Source organism: Oxyura jamaicensis, chromosome 13, assembly GCF_011077185.1.
Source record: "Oxyura jamaicensis isolate SHBP4307 breed ruddy duck chromosome 13, BPBGC_Ojam_1.0, whole genome shotgun sequence".
NCBI lineage: Eukaryota > Metazoa > Chordata > Aves > Anseriformes > Anatidae > Oxyura > Oxyura jamaicensis.
In genome coordinates, this window is record NC_048905.1 from 3889049 (window position 1) to 3908157 (window position 19109).

General features: G+C 37.6%; 1 protein-coding gene across 12 annotated transcripts in view; it reads left to right on the forward strand.

Moving 5' to 3' along the window:
- TENM2 (teneurin transmembrane protein 2) overlaps positions 1-19109 on the forward strand; it is an 823338-nt gene that overhangs the window by 603600 nt on the left and 200629 nt on the right. The window lies entirely within an intron of this gene.

A 19109-nucleotide genomic window follows, 5' to 3' on the forward strand; every position in this document is an offset into this window, starting at 1 on the left:
CAGAAGTTGAAAAATAAAAGATTCAGAGTGGATATAAGGTAAAATGTTGTCCCTAAGCATTGGATTGGAATAAGTTACCTAGGGAAGCCTGTGCAGTCTCAGTCCTTGGAGGATTTCAAGAACATAGCAGTTAAAATCCTGAGCTACCTGGTCTGACCTCAGAGCTGTCCTGGTCTGGCAGGAGGTTGGATTATGGGCATCCTGAGCTGCCTTCCAACCTGAACTGTCCTTTAGCCTTATGATCCCTTTGCTATCTCAGATATTTTAAAATGGACAAATACTTATTCAGAGATTGAGCATGTTACCTTTGTTTTGAGATTTGAGGGTGGAAAATACATGTTTTGCTTGGGATGATCTCAGGAGCTGCAAACCTCAAAATGGGAAATTCAGTAGAAACTACAGAAATTACTACAACAAAAAGTAGCTATGTAGATAACGTTCTATTTTTGAATCAGCATAGCTTCTGTAAAGGTTAGTACTGTTTTAAAAACCTTCCTGATTTCTTTGAAGGGGTTAGCGATTTGTGAGTAAGGGTGATCTAGCTGATGAAGTATCTTTGTATTTTCAAAAGGTTCTCAGCAAAATCTGTCACTTAGTGCTTTTAAGGAGACTACATTAACGTAGGTAAGAGGGAATGTCCCTGCATGATAAGTAGCTGTTTGAAAGGCAGTAAGCAGAGGCTGGAGCTCCCCAGTGAATTTTCATGGTCCTTGAAGATACCTGGAGAAGATGGTGAGCTGTGGGAAGGAAAGATAGATGACGACAGGGCTCTGAGAACAAGATCAGACTGTGAAGAATCACAAAAGGACATTGTGAGACCAATTAACAGCAATAAAATGGCAGAAGAAATTCAGAGCAGAGGGAAGTGATGCTCATGGAGAATGCAGTTCTGGTTTGCAGGTTGGTGATGGACCATTACCAGTCAGGAATAAGTTCTTGGGGATATGTGTGCTTCTCAGAGCTTGGGAACAGGTGAATGTTGGCAACCGGGGGAAAAAAATAAAAATAAAAAAAAAAATAGAGAGAGAGAATGAAGAACAAAAACAGCACATGTTTTGGATAAAGCATGTGGTCGGTCAAACAGATTAGAAGGGATTAAAAGGGAATGGTAAGAGTGGCTGGAAGAGAAAGACATCGAGGGTTGCTAAGTAGAAGAAAATCACAGTCAGAGAATATGAACTAAAAATAGAGACTTGAAGGATACTTGAACACTGAGTACTTGGTTTCCAGCAGAACCTGTAAATACCAAGGGTGAACCGGCAGGGTTTTTCTTATCAAGTCAAACAAAGAGATTTGCAGTAAAAGAACATTTGAAAATTTAATGGAGTTTTAAATACTAGTCATTGTTTATTTAAAAAGGTTTTAAAGAAAAATTTAAAGCTTTGTGTTTCATACTTGTTATTGTGGACTGACACAAGGAACCTTTTTAGCATCTTCAGCTATGTTTTGATTTGCTTATGTATGTCTGACTTGTTCTTTCTGCATTTCAACATTTTGCTCCAAAATACTCAATTTTCTTCTTTAATAATCTCTTGCATAATATATTATGGCTTGCTTTTAATTTTCAGGGCATAGAAAAAAGCATATTTGATCGGCACTGAGGCTGTTTTATAGCATATGCTCTTCTAGAGCAACTCATAAGTGTTTTCTAACTATGTCATTTTTTTTTGTACTTCTCAAAATGTTTCCGTTAGAGAGTTTATAAGAAAATACCACAGACAGTGGCATACACTTCAAATTGGAAAAGCTTACCTTTTTGTCTCATCCTGCTTCTTTAAAGGCTTTCAGAGTAACTTTTACCATATACATGATGTGGAAATGTAGACTGTGCTTTTTTATTTAATTTCTATTATTTTATTTTTTTAAATCTGTTTTAGGGCCTTTGTAAACTTAGCAATGGAGATCCAGATATTTTGAAGAGATTAGATTAAACCAAATATTTTGTTTAAATATGGATTTGGATTAAAAATAAAGATTTTAAGATATTTAGATTTAAGGCTTAGATTCCACGTAATATATGTTTATTAATAAATATTTGTTAGCACTCTCTAGGTTCTTCTTTTAAATATCTCTTTAGTGGTCTTCAGAGTGTATACTGAAGATGAAATACTTGCAGAAGACTGATTACATTATATGGGTTTCTTGCTTGATTGTACACTTATGCTTGCTTGAGCCTCTGCAATTATAGGTTGTCTCCTCAACAAGTTTAAGATGGGTCCTCTTGGATATGAGGAGATAGTCATCCATATGTACCATGCTGTGCCCTTCAAAATAGCCATTCTTGATAGGTTTGGAAAATTCATTTGTTTAAAAAAAAAAAAACTAATCAAATTTTCCATCAAATGAGCAATCTATTGTTGATATTATGAAGGCCTTTAATCTACAATAAATCTTTGTTAGAACTCATCAGAGCTTCTAGTTTGAGAGAAATGTGATTATAGCACTCTTAAAATGACATTACATCATCGGGGTGATTGGTTTATCATTTGGAGAAGCGACATCAATCATAACTAGCATAACCACACAGTAAATGAATTCAACCTTTCTACTGCAGAACAATGACACAATAATTGCTCAAAATCAGACTTGAAATCAGAAAATGCACTTTCTTTAAATATGATGTTAACCTAATGGAATATGTTATTAAAAATCATGTTTGAGGAAATTCTATGTAATTAAAAATATGTGAAAATGTATTCCTTTTTTCCTCTCATTAAAACCTGATTTCAGTCGCAGAATCATTTTCTATGCAACAGATATTATGCTGTTTTTAATTGAACTCCCATCACTTACATTCCTCCACTTGTATTTCTTAATATAATATGCAGCACAATTATATGTGATGAAGGACAAGAGGTTTTTGAACGCTGATGCACCTGCTGATAGTATTTTGAAAAACAAAAACATTATAGAAGGAAATGAGATCTTTTATACGTGAAACGTTAGTGATTTTTTTTTTCCTTTCAATAGAAGGTCAGTTCCTGTCACACCATTTTCTAGGATGGTTTCTTACAGCTAATAGTAAGAATAGGTTTATTTCTTCTCCCTGCATACATTTTATGTATTTTCTTTCTAGCAATATAAGGTGACTCATCTTGCTGGCATAGCATTGTGATGGCTTCAAGTGCAATACAATAGAACAGGCTGTTTTGCAGTCTTACAGAAAAAAAAAAAAAAGTTTTTTTGTTTGTTTGTTTGTTTTTGTTTTGTTTTTGTTTTTTGTTTTTTGTTTTTTTTGCAAGCAGGTTTGTTTTAATATATATGTATTTTATGTAAGGTTTACATTTATTAAACCAAATCCTAGAATGCCAAAAAATGAGACTGCTTTTTTTTTTTTTTTTTTTCCCCAGCCTGAGTAAAGCACCTAGGATATACCTGCTTGCACAATAGTTATAAGTCTAATGGAGCCACAATTGAATGCATTCATCATCTTCAACCATTCTAATTATGAGAAAGTAGATGCAGAATGGTTTGGGGAATTTTTGAATTTGGGAAAATGATGCTTCTAAACCCTGAGAATGTGCATTAGACAGAGTCATGTGGTTCCCAGGAAGGTATTGAAGTTTAACTGGCATGGGGATCGAGCCTTGTTTTTCAGTGCAAACATGATTTTTTAGCTCAGAGAAAATAATATAAAGCGTTTGGCTCAATGTAAGAGTATTTGCCCACAGAGTAGTTTGGACATCACTTAGAAGACAGGGTTTGCTTTGATTTTTCACAAGCAGTTATTGGCAGCAAGGAGAGGGGAATGGAGGAACAGGTTGGGTGGAATTAAAGAATTGTTGTTTGGTGTTGTCTGTGAGTTTGACTTGAAGTAAAACGTAATCAATTCCTTGTGTTTATGACCTCAATTTACTGTAATTTATTATGTAAAATATCAATATTCATTATATACAGTATAAATATTTAGAAGGCTTTCCTGCAATCGATAGATAATACCTTTTTATAGTATTTCATAATCATTGTGTAATTTAATCCACACAAACCACCTCCTTGTAGTAGGTAAATTTTATTTCTTTTTCTTCCCTGAAGGAAGCTAGAACTTTCATTAATACATTTGTAGCCAGAGGTCTTTTTGAGATCCTGCACTGGGAGTACTTGGAAGTGCTCTACAGTCTGGCATATCAAATAAACATATTTCCAGTTTCTAGTGTTTAATGTAAACCCATACAAAATAAGTTATCTTCAAGAAATAAATGAATTCTATAGAAAAATAATTGTATCTCCTTCAGATAATTATCACCCCATACTGAATGGAGAAAGTGGTTTCTTTATTTGCCAATTTACATGATAGAAAATAAAGTAGCAGCAACAAGAACCTAGAATCCTTAGCTCAATTTTTTTCTCATAAAGTCTTGACTTTGGCTTACTTAGAGACTAAATAAAGGGGTTTGTATATTTCAGTAGGCAGCATCTTCATCTTTTTTGGCCAGAAAACCATGGGTTTAAGCTGTAGATAAGAGGCCTAGGCATGCGTAGCTATCTCAACACAAGACCCAGTTGCTGGATTCCTGGAGGAACTCTTCTGCAACTTACTGGGCTCAGCACAGAGACCGTTAAAAATTCTGACAGGAATCAGAGGAAATTCCACAGGGGAAAGTGCCAAGTCCTGCACCTGGCGAGGAATAACCCCTGCAGCAGCATGCGCTGGGGACTGAAGTGCTCCTGCAGGCCATAAGCCAGCACACATTGACCATAAGCCAACAACAACATGCCCTTGGGGCAGGAAAGCCAGCGGCAGCCTGGGCTGCCAGCAGGTCGAGGATCACCCTGGTGAGATGCATCTGGAGGGCTGGGTCTGTGCTGGGCTCCCCAGTGTGCTAGAGTGGTGGACTTACTGGCTTTGGGGTGGGCCACTGAGGTGATCAAGGGCTTGAAGCAGCTAATGCACCAGGCGAGGCTGAGAGCCGGGACTGGACAGCCTGGAGAAGAATGGGGTCAGGGGATAGTGCCAGTGTACATTAATACCCAACGGGGAAGAAGAGGGAGCCAGGCTCTACTCAGTGGTGTCTGCTGACAGGGCAAGAGGCAATGGGCACAAGTGGAAATACAGAAATTATGGTTTGAATATAAGAAGATGTTTTGGGTTGTCCTTGGTTTTTGTTTTGCTTTGCTTTCATTGTTGCTGTTTGTTTGTTTTACTAGTACACCATGAAGGTGATCAAACAGGTTACCAGAGAGGCTGCGAAGTCTGTGTCCTTGGAAATACTCAAAACCTGACTGGGCAGAGCAACCTGCTCTTGCTGACCCTGCTTAGAGTACATGATCTGTTTAAAACAAGTCTGGGCTCTTCTTTTGTTTTACTTTGTTTATTTGTGTGTTTGTTTTCTTTCAGTCTCTGTGCATGGCTTCCGAGGTCATATGGGGAGGAACAGAAACTAGGAAGAAAAGTTTTAGCCTTCACCACCATCACTTTGCTGTCATAACAACTGTATGCATTTGTGAAAAGTTCAGCATCTCTTTCTGAAACCTCTTTCAGAATCTTTCAGAATATTTCATTTTAGACTTTGCTAAGTTATGCTTGGGTCAGCAGCAGTTGAAACCAGTTAAGGTTCCATGGAGCCAGTAGTAATTACTGTTGTTATTATTTTATATAGATGCTAATCTCTACTTGCAAAAGGCAGCCTTGTGTTACCTCTGTGTATACAATTATTTGGGGAACAGTCCTTCCTATTCAATATATTCACATAGAAATACCATAAGCATTTTTTTTCTGATAACATTTTACAACAGTGCAAACAAGAGTTGCAGATTGATTGTTTTAATTTCTGTTTCCAAATTAAGAGAAAATTATGTATGTCTGTTTCTGGTTTCATTATTATTATTATTGAGAATTCTGGTGCTATCAGCTTTTTTCCCAGTTGGCACCCATGGCTGTTTTGTGGTGTCCCAGAGGTAGAAGAAAGCAAAACTAACTTGAAAAATTCTTTCCTTAGTGCTTCGGTGGGTAACAAAGTCCAATAAAGATTTCTTTATTACAGGAGATAGGACTGAACAGAAACTAAAACCTGTTGTTTTCTCAGTGTTTATGCTGTGAGGAATGGCTCCTAGCTTTCAGGTCTTACACAGCAGCCTTTTTCTATGCATATTATTTTGAACTGAGTTTGTGTGTTTAGCTATAAGGTCCTTAATTTTTTTATTTTTTTTTCCCATTTGTTTTAATACCTCGTTTTTCTAAATCCTGAATGGCCGCTCATATTTTAGTTGTTTGTTGAATTTCTTGAGCACTAAGTCTAAATTTAGAGCTTTGGGCTGGAATGGAAGTGGAGGAGCAGCGTGATCAGTGTTTTCATATTGAAACTGAAGGGTGTACTTTTTCTCAAGTATTAGCTCCATGTTGCTGCAACTATTACTGATATTATTGTTGGTGCTAATCTGTGTAGCATATGTTGACGATGCCAGCAGATGTCTGAATTTCAGCCAGAAGACTTAATTCTAGCTTTTAGATATTGCAGAAACATTGTATTTATTAATTTATGAATTCATAACAGATGAACAAATCTCAAGCAGAAGGTTGTGTGGTAATAAAAAAAAGATAATGCACTACAAAAAGCTATACAATCAAGAACAGATTATAATTCTATTGTTTCTGCATTCTTCTTAAGCCCACCATGGTACTGAGAGCTGCAAAGATTTTCCTTAGCCCCATTTGAGTTTAATGCTGATGCTTGTGTTAAACTGGCAGACTGTTGTAATAGCAACACCACAGCAAAGCAGTAAGAGTAGTAACTTTCCAGGGTTCCGTTTCTCCAGGATGTTACTCTGCTGTTTTCTGATACCTCCCATAATGGCTGGGAAATAATTCAGTTAATAAGGCCAGCTTGGCCTTGGCTTTTCTCATTACTGAGCCTTATTTTGTCCCCTAGCAGCTAGTCTGAGGTCACCAATAAATGTCACACATTTGAAATTTAAACACTGGATATTGTTGTTCGTGCCATTGTGCCAAGAAAATGAATGCCTAGACATGGTGCCTTGCTTGAAAACTGAAAGGTCTTGTGGATATAATAATTTTAACTCTCTCTCCCCCTCCCTATGCAGTTGTTTGAGTTCACGTGAGGTACCTTTTCCTTTGTGTGTATAAAAAAAGAAGCACCTATACCAGTTCTTGTTAATGCTATCTGCTCTAAGTTGTGTTGTATAGGAAATAATTTCTCAGACTTTCTAATAATGTTTTGATACAGTTTTAATCTTCTGAACTACACCTCCTTTCTCATTGGCAATGACAGAGTCCTAACAACTTCCGCAGTGGATTCTGCACCTGTTCACATGGAAGGGCAACATTTAGAAATCATTTCACATTTTTAACTGTCACCAACACAATTTGGTGGCTGATTCAAAGTGATCAACCAAGCACGTGTAAGCCAGGTGCATTTCAGACTGTAAAACTGAAACCCTGAAATTTACAATATGATTTTTTTGAGAATTCTTTGCAATACTTGTACGCAGGAAGTGTCATGATTTTTTTGTTTGCTCTTAGTATGAGTTGTTGGGATTTTTCTTTATTTATCTTTAGTAATAATGAAAATGTGAATCAATTCATCCTTTCTCCCTATAAATCCAAATATATGCTGTTACAAGCATCTCAAAGGCAAGGAAACACCTTCCGTCTGAGTCAATATTCAATCTTACAGATTTCCTCTTTTTGACAAGGCAAAGCTATAGACCTGCTTTATTTAAATGATAAATCGTACGTTTATCTAGCACTAAATTATTATTCGTAATTATATAGTTACTTGAATAGATTTACAGTTATACAGTACCTATTTTTGATATGCTTATAAACTTCAGTGCTACATAAGACACATCTGTAAATGTGGCATTGATTGGCCAGGTGTTAACATCTTTAGAAACTTGCGTTTGTCTTCATATAAAGCATGACACGATCAATAGAAATTATGATATTTTTTTTCCTGTAGGCAATGTTCAATCTTATATTAAAGACTACAAAAGACGGAGAACTTGCCACATCTCTGGAGAAACTGCTCAGTGCTCATTAATTATTCTATTATCTCCTTTTTTTTTCATTCACACCTAACTTCTTGCCTCACAGTTCTCACAAGCATGTCTTTTATATCCCTTCAACATAAAAAGAAAGGAATCTGAACTCTGTCATTTTACTCTGTTTACCTGCAGCAGCCTTACTGCCCTCTGGGCATATTTACACTGAAAGGGTTTGCAGATAGAGCTTTATTGATGAAACCCTCTACTGAAAATACAGCTCAGCACAGGATGTTCTGTTACTTCTTAATCCAATTCCTTAAACGAACTAAGCAATATTGTAAAAAGGAGTCTTTTGCTTGCATCACTGCATTTTCTGCTGGGTTTTGCTAATGATCGTTTTGTAGACCAGGATTTTGTCTTTCTCCCAGTCTCAAGTTCAGCAGCAACCTTGTGCAGCCGCTGTTACGGTATAAATGTGAAGTGTGTGGTTCGTCCATTAAACAGCTGCTTTATTTTGATGCAGATTTACCACTATTCCCTTTCAGAGGGAGCATGATGGAGATGCACACCATGGGGTTTATTTGGGAGGCCAATTAAATATTCAGAGATTTCAGTGTGGTGTGATGTGTTCAGAGCTTAGCATGGCATTGTAGCTTTGTTCTGTCTGTGGTAAGGCTGTTAACCCGCATCACGTCTGTGTACAGCTGGCTTGCACAGCTCTAAAGCTTTGGGAGCAGGAGGAATTTGATCAGTGTAAGTCTTGAAGTGACCAATTCCTTCTTATTGCATACTAAAACTAGAGATGAGGGGTTATTTTGCTCACATAAGTTAATCAGCCGAAGAATGCTGGCTTCTTTTATAAATATACACTGTTTATTTTTCTGCCAAATTCTTACACAGAAAACCTGAAGAGTTGAAAGTCTGTAAGATTTGATTACCGGCCTTCTAAATGCTTGCTTTGTCGGGCATCAACACCACGTCATGGGGGGAATCCTATTCCTTTTTGTCAGCTCCTCGAATGTTTCCACAGCTCAATCTGTGGCATTCACACATGAATGGGGTTGCACGTCTCTCTGTTCTATTTCCTTGGATTCCGGGCTTTTCTTCCAGTCTGTAGCAGTGCTGCACTTGCTCCCAGTTCCCTAGGTCGCTTTTATTGCAGTGACCTTTTCTGTCTATGTAGGGTGCTGTTTGTCATTCAGCTCTCCTTTGGTCCTTGCCTCGCCCCACCAAGGTATTGCCGTACTTGTCCCTCCTTTACCGTAGTTCCTTTCTGTTTAATGCATTTGTGTCGGGTATCATAGGGCTGTAACAGTGTGATTTTCAGTAGCTGAGCTTTTCTCTCCTTTTACTCAGGTCAGCTCTAATGATTTGTGAGATAAATAAATAGATCCACACAAGCAGAAACATGAAGGTATCTGTATAGTTATAGTGACACAGATTGTGCTCATCTTACATATCTGGAATCTCAAAAAAGTAGTAAATCAAAAGGGGAAAAAATGCAACTTAATATGGAAGTTGTAGTATTTTGAGAGGACTCCTTGTCCTTGGTGATCTGTTAATTTAAGAACACTAACTAGAACACCAGTGCAGGTATAGAAGTCTGTGCAAAGCTAAACCCCCAAGCCAGGGAATCTTACCCTGGCTCTGTTGCTTTCTCACGAATCTGCTAAAGAGGGACTTGCTTACTGTGAACTACCATGCCCCTGAACTTCCATTGTTAGTACAAAGGAAAAGTTCTGTATTGTCTCAGTACTTCATAAGAAAAAGAATTCTGACCTTGTTAGTTTGAAACATCTTTCTTGGTCTTAAAGCTCCAAACAGGGGGGACAGCTGTTGGTATAGGGTAGTGATGGTTCTAGGCTAAGTAGCTTTTGTGATGGTAATTTAATCCTTCCTCTGAAGAACTGAGGTTACTTCATTGTTAACTAGACTATGTACTTCGGATTTATATTAAATTTCCAGGGATAAAAGAGTGGAGAGCAGCTGTGTTTTGTCGTTGTGTGTTTTTCTGTCACAGACCTTGAACTTGTCAGATGAGTTTCCATCTCCTAGTTCTGCCGTACTTTGCCTAAGGTGTCTTTAACCTTGGGCATTTCATCCATTTCTGTGTCACTTGCACATGTGTAAATCAAGTAAAATACAGCTTCACTCTTAGAAAGAGCCAGTGCAGGTTACTCAAATACAAAGAAATGGAGGCAGAAAAGTAGCTCATTTATTTCTCTCACTTTTCAGAAAACTACGCGAGCTTTTCCTGATGTTCAAATTGAATAAAATGAGAAGTCCCAACTACTAGTTTGCAATATGTAGGGAGAACTCAAAAACCTGGACTTTAGTGCTGTACACTGAATTAAATCTTTAATGTACAAGCTATTATTTCTGGTTTCAAAATATTTTTTCTACTGGAATCACTGGGAGTTTTGCACACCAGACACCAAGCTAAGTCCTCAGTTAATGCACTCTGTAGCAAAGCTTAAAACAATCCGTCCAGCAAGACGTAGGCTTTGAGCCTGTTTGTTAATATTTATTCCCACAAACAGGTAGATAATTGTTTCACTCAATACAGATCCGTCAATAATAGGGAGCAGTAAATGTGAGAAGGTGTAAAATCTTCATGAGTGTGTGAGTTTCGGGTTTCTGAAAGCATCATTTACAAAGCCAAGTGAAGGGAGTTTGTGCGGTTAGAGTCCAACTGGTAAATGATGGCTTTGAATTATTCCATTACGTGGTGAGGATGAGGATTGGGACTGGGATGGTGTGCAAGTGCATGTATAAATCCTTAGTGACCCTGACAAACAAACTCCATCAGCTCCTGGCACCTGTGTTTTCAACATAGGTGAAACCTTGGAGCAGCAGCACTGCATTTTGACGTATCTCCACCCTTAGTTATGGGAACTAACTAAAGCACAAGGGTCCTGTTTGAATTGTCCATGACATGAAGTGTGCCTAATGCAGTTACGCGTTGGTTATTCCTATTTTCTTACACTTGTGTGATCTGCATGAGCTCAATCCCATGCAGCCAGAATGGAGGTTCATCGTGCCCGGTGCCTTCTGTACAGGTACTGCCTGCAGCTGCCCTCTGTGGCACACGGAGGGCTCTGCTTCCTTCAGCACAAGCTGCCAGGTCAGCAGCCCAACCAAGCACCACCATGTAGCCAACGCCCTGAGACTGATTGGTGATGGCTTTTGAAACATCAATAATTCTGGCCTCTGCAATATCCTGTAGCAATTGGGTTTGTAGTTTGGGTGAGAAGCTGCTTCCCCTTTTTTGTTTTAACCTCTTCTCCTGATAGTTTTAGTGGATGCTGTTTAGTTCTTGAAATATGAAAAAAATAATTATTATTCCTTACCAGAATTCTCCATCTTTTCCATCTGCAGTAGTTTGGTTTTGAATTGTCCTGATCAGATCCTTTCCTCTGATGATAACTATTCTGTACTTAAGATTATTCTTTTGCCTTTCTCTGAAGTTGTTCTACTTCAGCAACATGTTTTCTGAGATAAATCGCCTGTATTTCTAGGAATATCACTCTATACATTTCCTGGGGAGTATATACAGCTCTGAGAATAACAGAGTTCAGGTTAACCCCTCTCTAGATTTGAACGAGTTGACTTTAAGTGGAAAGCATATCTAAAAAGGGGAGTAAAGCGAGGCGGGGGGGGGCAATTTGTGTCTGACATGAAATGGAAGAAAAAAAAATGAACTTTTCAGTTTGTAAATTTGGCTAGGAAGAGAGAGATGAATCATTTCACTCTAAAGTAGATGTGCCTTTGTAGTTTCAACCTTTTTGTTTAAATCCCTTTCAGTGTGGGTTAAGGGAAAAAAATAATTTTTAAAGAGTTCCTTAAAATGAAATACTTGCTTAAAGATCTTCCACATTTAAATGGTTCAACATTTTGAAAATGAAATAACTGTTGTTTTAATTAGATGTTTTTGCATTTTCCAAATCCCTTTTTCCCTCCTCCCCAATCTCTTTCAGCTAAAATTGTAGCAAAAATTAATTAGAAACTCGTGAATATTTATCTCATTGCAGTAGGGAGAAACCAGGTAAAGAACAGCTATGCTAAAATCCAGTTAGCAGGTAGACATGGCAAGGCCAGTCAGTTATACCTGTGTGTGTTATACCTCTGCGCAGCTGGGGAGGGGGTGCCAGGCAAACCAGACTGCCTTGAAGAAGAGGAGGAATTTCCAGGGCTGAGTTTCTGATTTGAGGCTGAGACTCGAAGGCATGATGAGATTTTGGAGACCAGTGTTGTCTGAGCAGAGAATTGGTTGCTCTGGTGTGGCAGAAAAGCTGGTGAGGGATTGTACTTATAAAACTAATCTGAGAAAAAGACTGCAGAGACTGGCTAGAAACCAAATTTAAAAAGCATACTGTCAGCAAGTAAAGCGTAATCCATCCACACAGGTAGCACAGCCCTTTCCTCCAAATCATTTATAAAGAAAAGTTGTGCAGTACAAATCACTAGAAAGAGTCGTCCAGAAATAGAGAGATGCCCACAAAACTTATTTCCTCACTTTTATTTCCAACCACATACCGGTTCTTTTAAATACCTTTTTTTTTCTTTTCTTTTTCGTTGTTGACAACTGGAAAGATTCCACGTTCTTCATCCTTGAACTCCTTGGAGACCATGCCAGAAAAGCAAATGCATTAGAGAATCTTTTGTAATTTTCTTGCCTTTTTTTTTTTTTTTTTGGAACAATTTTCATTAATATCCCACTGTCACAAAGCAACTGCTACTGTTTCACAGCTCTTTACGATGGCAATTTTGCTTTGGGGAGGTGCAAGGATTGCTCGTTGAGACCCAGAATCCCAACAGCGCAGACAGCTCCTCTGGGGAACATGAACTTCAACTGTTCAGTCAAGTCTGGTTAAGGTGATTGCAACTTCCTGAGGTTTAACACTGAAATTTCTTTGAGCCAATTAGTACTGGTCAGACTTGCTGGATCAACAGCCTTTGTGTTCAATGCTTTCTTCTTAGGGTAGTGTAGGTTTGTCTATAGAGCTCTACTTTCTGCATATGATAGGGAGATTCAGTTCAAATTCCCAAGAAATTCCTTCTTCTGCAAGACCAAAATTCACTTGGTTTGATGTTTGTTCTTCCAGGGTGTGGGGTGGTTGATTTTGTTCTGTTTGCTTGCATTTTTAGCTAGATGTTTAAATACATACATTGAATATAATGTCATCTTTTTGAGAATCTTTATCTTGAACTGTTTTTTAATAATCAGTCTCTTAGGTTGAGTTGATTAATGAACAAATACGTCACAGCTGGTTCTTTTCAGGAATTAATGCTCTAGCATGTTGACTTCTATTAGTAAGACCTACAGAAATACCACCATTGGGTTTCAGTCTGCACAAAAAGTCTGTGGTTTAAGTATTTTGAGTTTCCAGGATATTTTTGCTTTATGAGAAAGGTTCTAAAAAGTCTGAGAATATTGTGGTGAAGTTATAACATTTCAGACTCTGGTTCTAGCATAGTTTTACACGCCCAACCCACACCATGTTTCCTAAGACCAAACCTCTCAGCATCTTCCCCCCATCCCCAGCCCGAACAACCGTGAGACTTGTGTTGTTTTTCAGATGAAGTTTTTATCTTCTCACTACCAGGCAAACACAGAGCAAATGTCAGAAAGTGGACTGCAGCTGAGCCACGAGAGCAGGAGTCTCGCCTCGCAGGGCTACTACATTCCTGTAGGAATTGCCAAGCTCTGTATAAAGCACATACGTATTTTATAAGTTTTGATGCTTTCTCCACCTTCAGTTTACACTCTGAAATCGGTTGAAGATATGAGAGGATGTTAATTTAATATCAATATGTCAACATTGCTAAATATTCCCATGAGCAAAATTCACAGCAATGGAGAATATGGTGAGCAGTCATACAGCAAATTGCTCAAACATGGCACAACCTGTAGCACAGAGCTGCCTGCTCTAGCAGGTTTCATGAAATTACAGATAATGTATTTTCTTACTGTAGTCGCAGATGTTTTGTTTTTGTTTTTTGTTGTTGCTTTTTTTTTTAATTGTTATTTGGCTGTGTTAGTAGACCATGCTTAAAGACTCTCTAATGATTCTTATACGGTGCAGTCTTGTTTGTTACCCTATTCATAAAAAATCAGCTAATGAAAGTTTCCCACTTCTATTTTGTTCTTAAACTTCATTTGAGCCGTTAACTCCATTCCTAGTGCTGCTTTTGGCACTTCTTCCTGTGACAATCTCTGTTTTACAATTACAACACATAAGCCAACAAAAGAATCTGCTCTGTAGCTGAATTTTCATTGCTAAGCAATTTGGAGTATTAAAATTGGATGTTAAATTGGATATTTACACCAATTCTACTTTGAGTGATCCATATCAGAATACAGATAGTTATTATGCAGTCTTAGAATTTTTGCAGAAATGTTTGTGTCATCGTTCTTTAGCTGAAATTGTTAAAATCAATAATAATAATAATAATGAAGGTTAAAATAACATTGTAATAATAATTTCCTGGCTGCCCACTGCAAACGTTATATATTTACGCAAGCAGTTGCAGCCCAAGTCCTGCCAGAAGGCCTGGGATCGCTGGCACACAGACTTCCATGAGTCGCTTTGTGGATTTCTCTTTGTCAGGGCATCTGCAGCACACTCCTGCCACATCAGCACCCTTACGGTCTCTCTGACCCTTTTCTTCAAGAAACACAGCAGATCCTGTATATACTCCCCTATATTTGCACTTTTGGAAGCACTCTGAATCCCTGGATCTTGTTTTCCTGAGAAAATCTAAGTATTTCTGAAACAAATCTACTGGAAGGAGAAGTAGTCAATAGAACCAGGGAGGGCACAGAAGTTCTCTAGGAGTTTCTGTCAAGACATAGAGGTGGAAATTGGAAGAAGTTGTTGGATTTACAGCCAGACTTCAGGTCCTGCACTTCCATTTCTCTCTGTTGAATCCTTTACATGAGACTTTTGAGATTCTATACTGATGAAAGCTAAATCACCAGGGGGAAAAACAGTTGAATCTTGATGAGACAAGTGAAAGAAATATGATGCTGTTGCTATTTTTGATAATAAAGTTAAGTTGTTTTTTTGAGTATTGGAAGAGCTCCAAAAAAGCAAGTGATACTCACTTTGGGAGTACTTAAATATCACAGGCTCAGAGCAACATACAGCTCTGCTTTTGTCATCATAGAGAATTGTTCAACCTCCCACAGGCAATATTGGGCTAATCAATTAATCAGGAATTTGCATAGAATTAAAATTGCATATTAAAGGTTGCAGGAAATAAAATTGCCTATCAATGTATAAACAAAACACATCAGGTTAAAAAAAAATAATTGTGTAATGAAGCAAATTAAAATAGCAGTGGATTTCTAATTGAATTTGGAATATTCAAGTTTCTTCTAAAAAAGCAATGGAATACATGACTGAAATTTACTCATGCATTTTCTACTATCAACACTATGCTCAAATATGACATTACCAGCGTACACGACACAGCGTACATTTTATATCCCCAATGCGTATACTCCCCCAGGAACCTTCCATTCCTTAATGCAATGTGCTGACAGTTGCCAGTAAAATTTGCTTTACTGTCCAATGGAAAAAACAGTCGCTAGGAGGAATAGTGTAATTAACACCTATGCTTACATGCTTCGCTGCTCCAGAAAATTGATCCAATAGACATGATACACATGCAGGGGATGGACTAGCTGTTAAATCAGTACACATAAATATCGGTTTTATTTCATAAGTCTTCAAAATGTTACAGCCCTTTTTATGGTGATCATAACCTTAAAACTTTTATCTGTAATGAGATGAGAAAATTTTGAAAGGATTGCACAGAATTATTCCATAACAAACAAACAAACAAAAAGGGTGTCCTGCAGAATGGGTATTTTTTTAGAATGCTCTTACAGTTGAATTTCAAGCTGAGAATATGAGGAGTCTTTAAAGATGAGTTAAATCACAAATACGATGGACTTCTTAGCATTGACTTTAGATGTAGTCTTTAGTTTAGGAAAAATGTGATTGACTTTTGAATACTTACTATTTTTTTCATGAGGAAAATAATTAGATCTCTGGTTTTAGACCACTAAACATCTTACTTATAACCCCATTGTTAGGGTATTTCAAGTCTACTATAATATTTTGCTATTAATAATTCAGCAGATACTATTTAATACATACTTACGCTGCTTGATGCACTTGGCTATTAGCCATATTCAGAAAACAGACCCGTATAATATATAGGTGATTTTCATATTGAAAATGCATATATGCATGCACAAAACCATGTGGGTCACCTTTTCCCTCCTGTATGTTTGTACTTCAGTGGTGTTACCTGCAGCGGGAGAAGCATGTTCTGCTGCTCAGTTTGCTTGTTCTGTGTTTTGTCAACACCCGGTGGATTGTGGAGACTGTACCTCTGGGTTAATGGGAACAAATTTTGCATGAAAATTACTATGTCCAAAAAAATCTAGTTACACAAGCTTTAAAAAAAATCAACTAATACAAGCCAAGAACTGATGGAAAGGTAGGTGATAATTGAGATGTGAGTAGTGGCAGGATTTGAGGTGCTCTTAAAAATTATATTCTGTGTCAGATTTCTCATTTAATCACTAAAGAAGTTCTTACAGTTTCAGAGGGTCAGAGGAGACTGAGTTATAGTTCATTCTGGAAATGTGCTCATTGTTCAGGTTACCAAAAATAGGCCTTACTCTTTTTCAAATATATACATATATATCACAGTACTGAATAAGCTGAGATTTGCAATTTTCAGATTTCTGCCTGAAATAATCTTTGGAGTGGTTCTGCTTTAATCTAATACTGTTCATTGTTGAGGGAAACATAAACCTGTTTCCAGATTTTTTTCATGCTGGAAATGGTGACAACTAATACGTGTTTTATTTGTGTCGTGTTATGCTGGCTAAAAATGATGGCTTCCAGCTCAGTAGCATAACCTTGAAATTCATCAGGCTGGTAGCCGGGAAACGTGCAGATGGTGGGGTTTGGCAAGCCAGTGTTTTTGGTGAAAGTCTTCTCTGTTTGAAGTCAGTGATTTGATTGTTGATTTATTTATCACTGATTTATTGTAATTTAAATGAAAACTTTATTAAGCAAGCTTTGATTAAAATTCAATACTAAGAATGTAAATGTTGGTAAATTATAATTACTCTCAGAACTGCTAAAGTGTTGAAAATGCCTCCTGGCCGGCTGCTTGGTTTTAGCAGCTCCTTTCCGACTCCTCTGCAGTGTGTCTCGTGGTGTACTTCGGTGCAATACCAGGCTATAGGATGACTTAATTACAAAGAAACTCTGCCAAACCCAGGAACAAAACCCAAAGTTTAACAATGATGTGTACTAGTTCTTGAGAAAGCCTCCTGTTGCCATTGTGCTTTGTTGAATTCAGCATCAATAAGCAGAGAATCAGGGGTGTAAATCTGGGGGGCTTGATGTTCAGATTTCACCATGAATAGGAGAGCTACAGGCGTAAAGGAAGAGGGTCAAAGACTTTGAGTTTATTCAGGAGGGAGGTTTAGCAGAAATAAGGAAATGCAGTTTAGGGCAAGACGGGGCTGAATTAGAAAAGCTGCAGAGTGCACTTGTAATGCATTTGAGGTTCCCTCTGAGGATTAATCTGTAGGTAAAAGCCTCACACATGCTGAGTACAACTCAGCGGTATTTACATTTATAGCCAGAATTGACTGAACCTGCATATCAGCTGTAAGTTACCTCTCCGTGTATTGGTGTACACATACACGCATGCCCATGTGCCTGAATTTTATAAAAATATAATGCGCAGCATACATCTGCGTCCTATACCTATAGATTAGTACATGTTTGAAAAATGAAGGTGGAGAAATCATGTAGATCTTTTTAAAGGTAGGAAGAGCCTTGGGTATCAGAGAAATTCTTCTGGACAAAAGGAAAAGGGCATTATCTGTAATTAGAAATAATAATGTATAATTGGTTCATTTGCCATATTTCTACAGTTCTGATTTAGTTGAACAATGTGATCATTATGCCACCAGTTTTCAATAGAGGTGTCACAATGAAAAATAATTGCAATATTCCACAATATTAACTGTACCCTAATTGCAAAAGTTTTGAAATATAATTACCATGAAAGCTAATGCGACAGGGAACATTAAGCATAATTAGTGTATTTAAAAAAAGCGGAAAACTGTTAGAAGCTTGTTATTGTCTCGTAAGGTAGCTTCAAATTAGCTGGATGCAGAGCACTTTCATCTAGGTTTTCTATAATTTTGGTTATTAGCACAGACTGCAATACATTTATTTGACATAGCCCACACCTGCTAGCCCTGCAGGAGAGAATTTCTAATGCACGCAGGTCTCAGGCTTCTTGCAGAATCTGTCACAATTTCCTGGGAGACAGCAGTGGGTAAGTTTTAGGTGATTTTTTTAAACAGTCAATCATAACGTAGTGTTCAAATTTAACACCCCGTTTTAAGAAATTTCTGCAAAAAGATTCACAAAAATGCTGTTACGAAGTGCTTACAACAACCTTCATTACAAATCACAATTGTTCTGAAAAGCTATGTAGTATGTTGGATTTCTATTTTCTTTACAGAACTGCTACATGCTTTCACACAGAGCATGAAAGTTCACCCAATTTGTTGTTATAAGCAGGTTTGTAAATTATATAAATGATATATCATACCACGTCTGTACTGGAAATAATCGGGGCCCACGTAGCAGGGGATGGGATCCAACCTGTAAGAAGCAGTGCTGATTTCTATAAGGTCAAAGTTTTGGTAAGAAATACCTAAGATACTTCTGTATGGGGTCTTTCGGTAATATTGTGCAGTTAGAAAGCCATGCCTGTTTGGTCTGCTGTTGGAAAATCATTGAAATGTATCTGGGAGTAAGCTGAATTCAAGCAGAAATATCCAGAGGAACAACAGTGTAAGTGTTGTTAGTGGACGCAGTTTTAAGAAGCACTTGTATTGCTGGGTGTTAAAGTACTATTAGCTACTAAGGCTATATTTTTTCTACTCTGTTGGCTGTTATTGCAGATTTCTAACAAATTCCTGTTTGAAAGGAAATGCGGTCACACCTAGATTAGCTGGTACAACTTATATTTTCCTAGAATCATCTTGGGGGGGGGGGGGGGGGGGCGAGCGAGGGGGGTAATATAATAAAAAAAAAATTTTTTTAAACGACAAT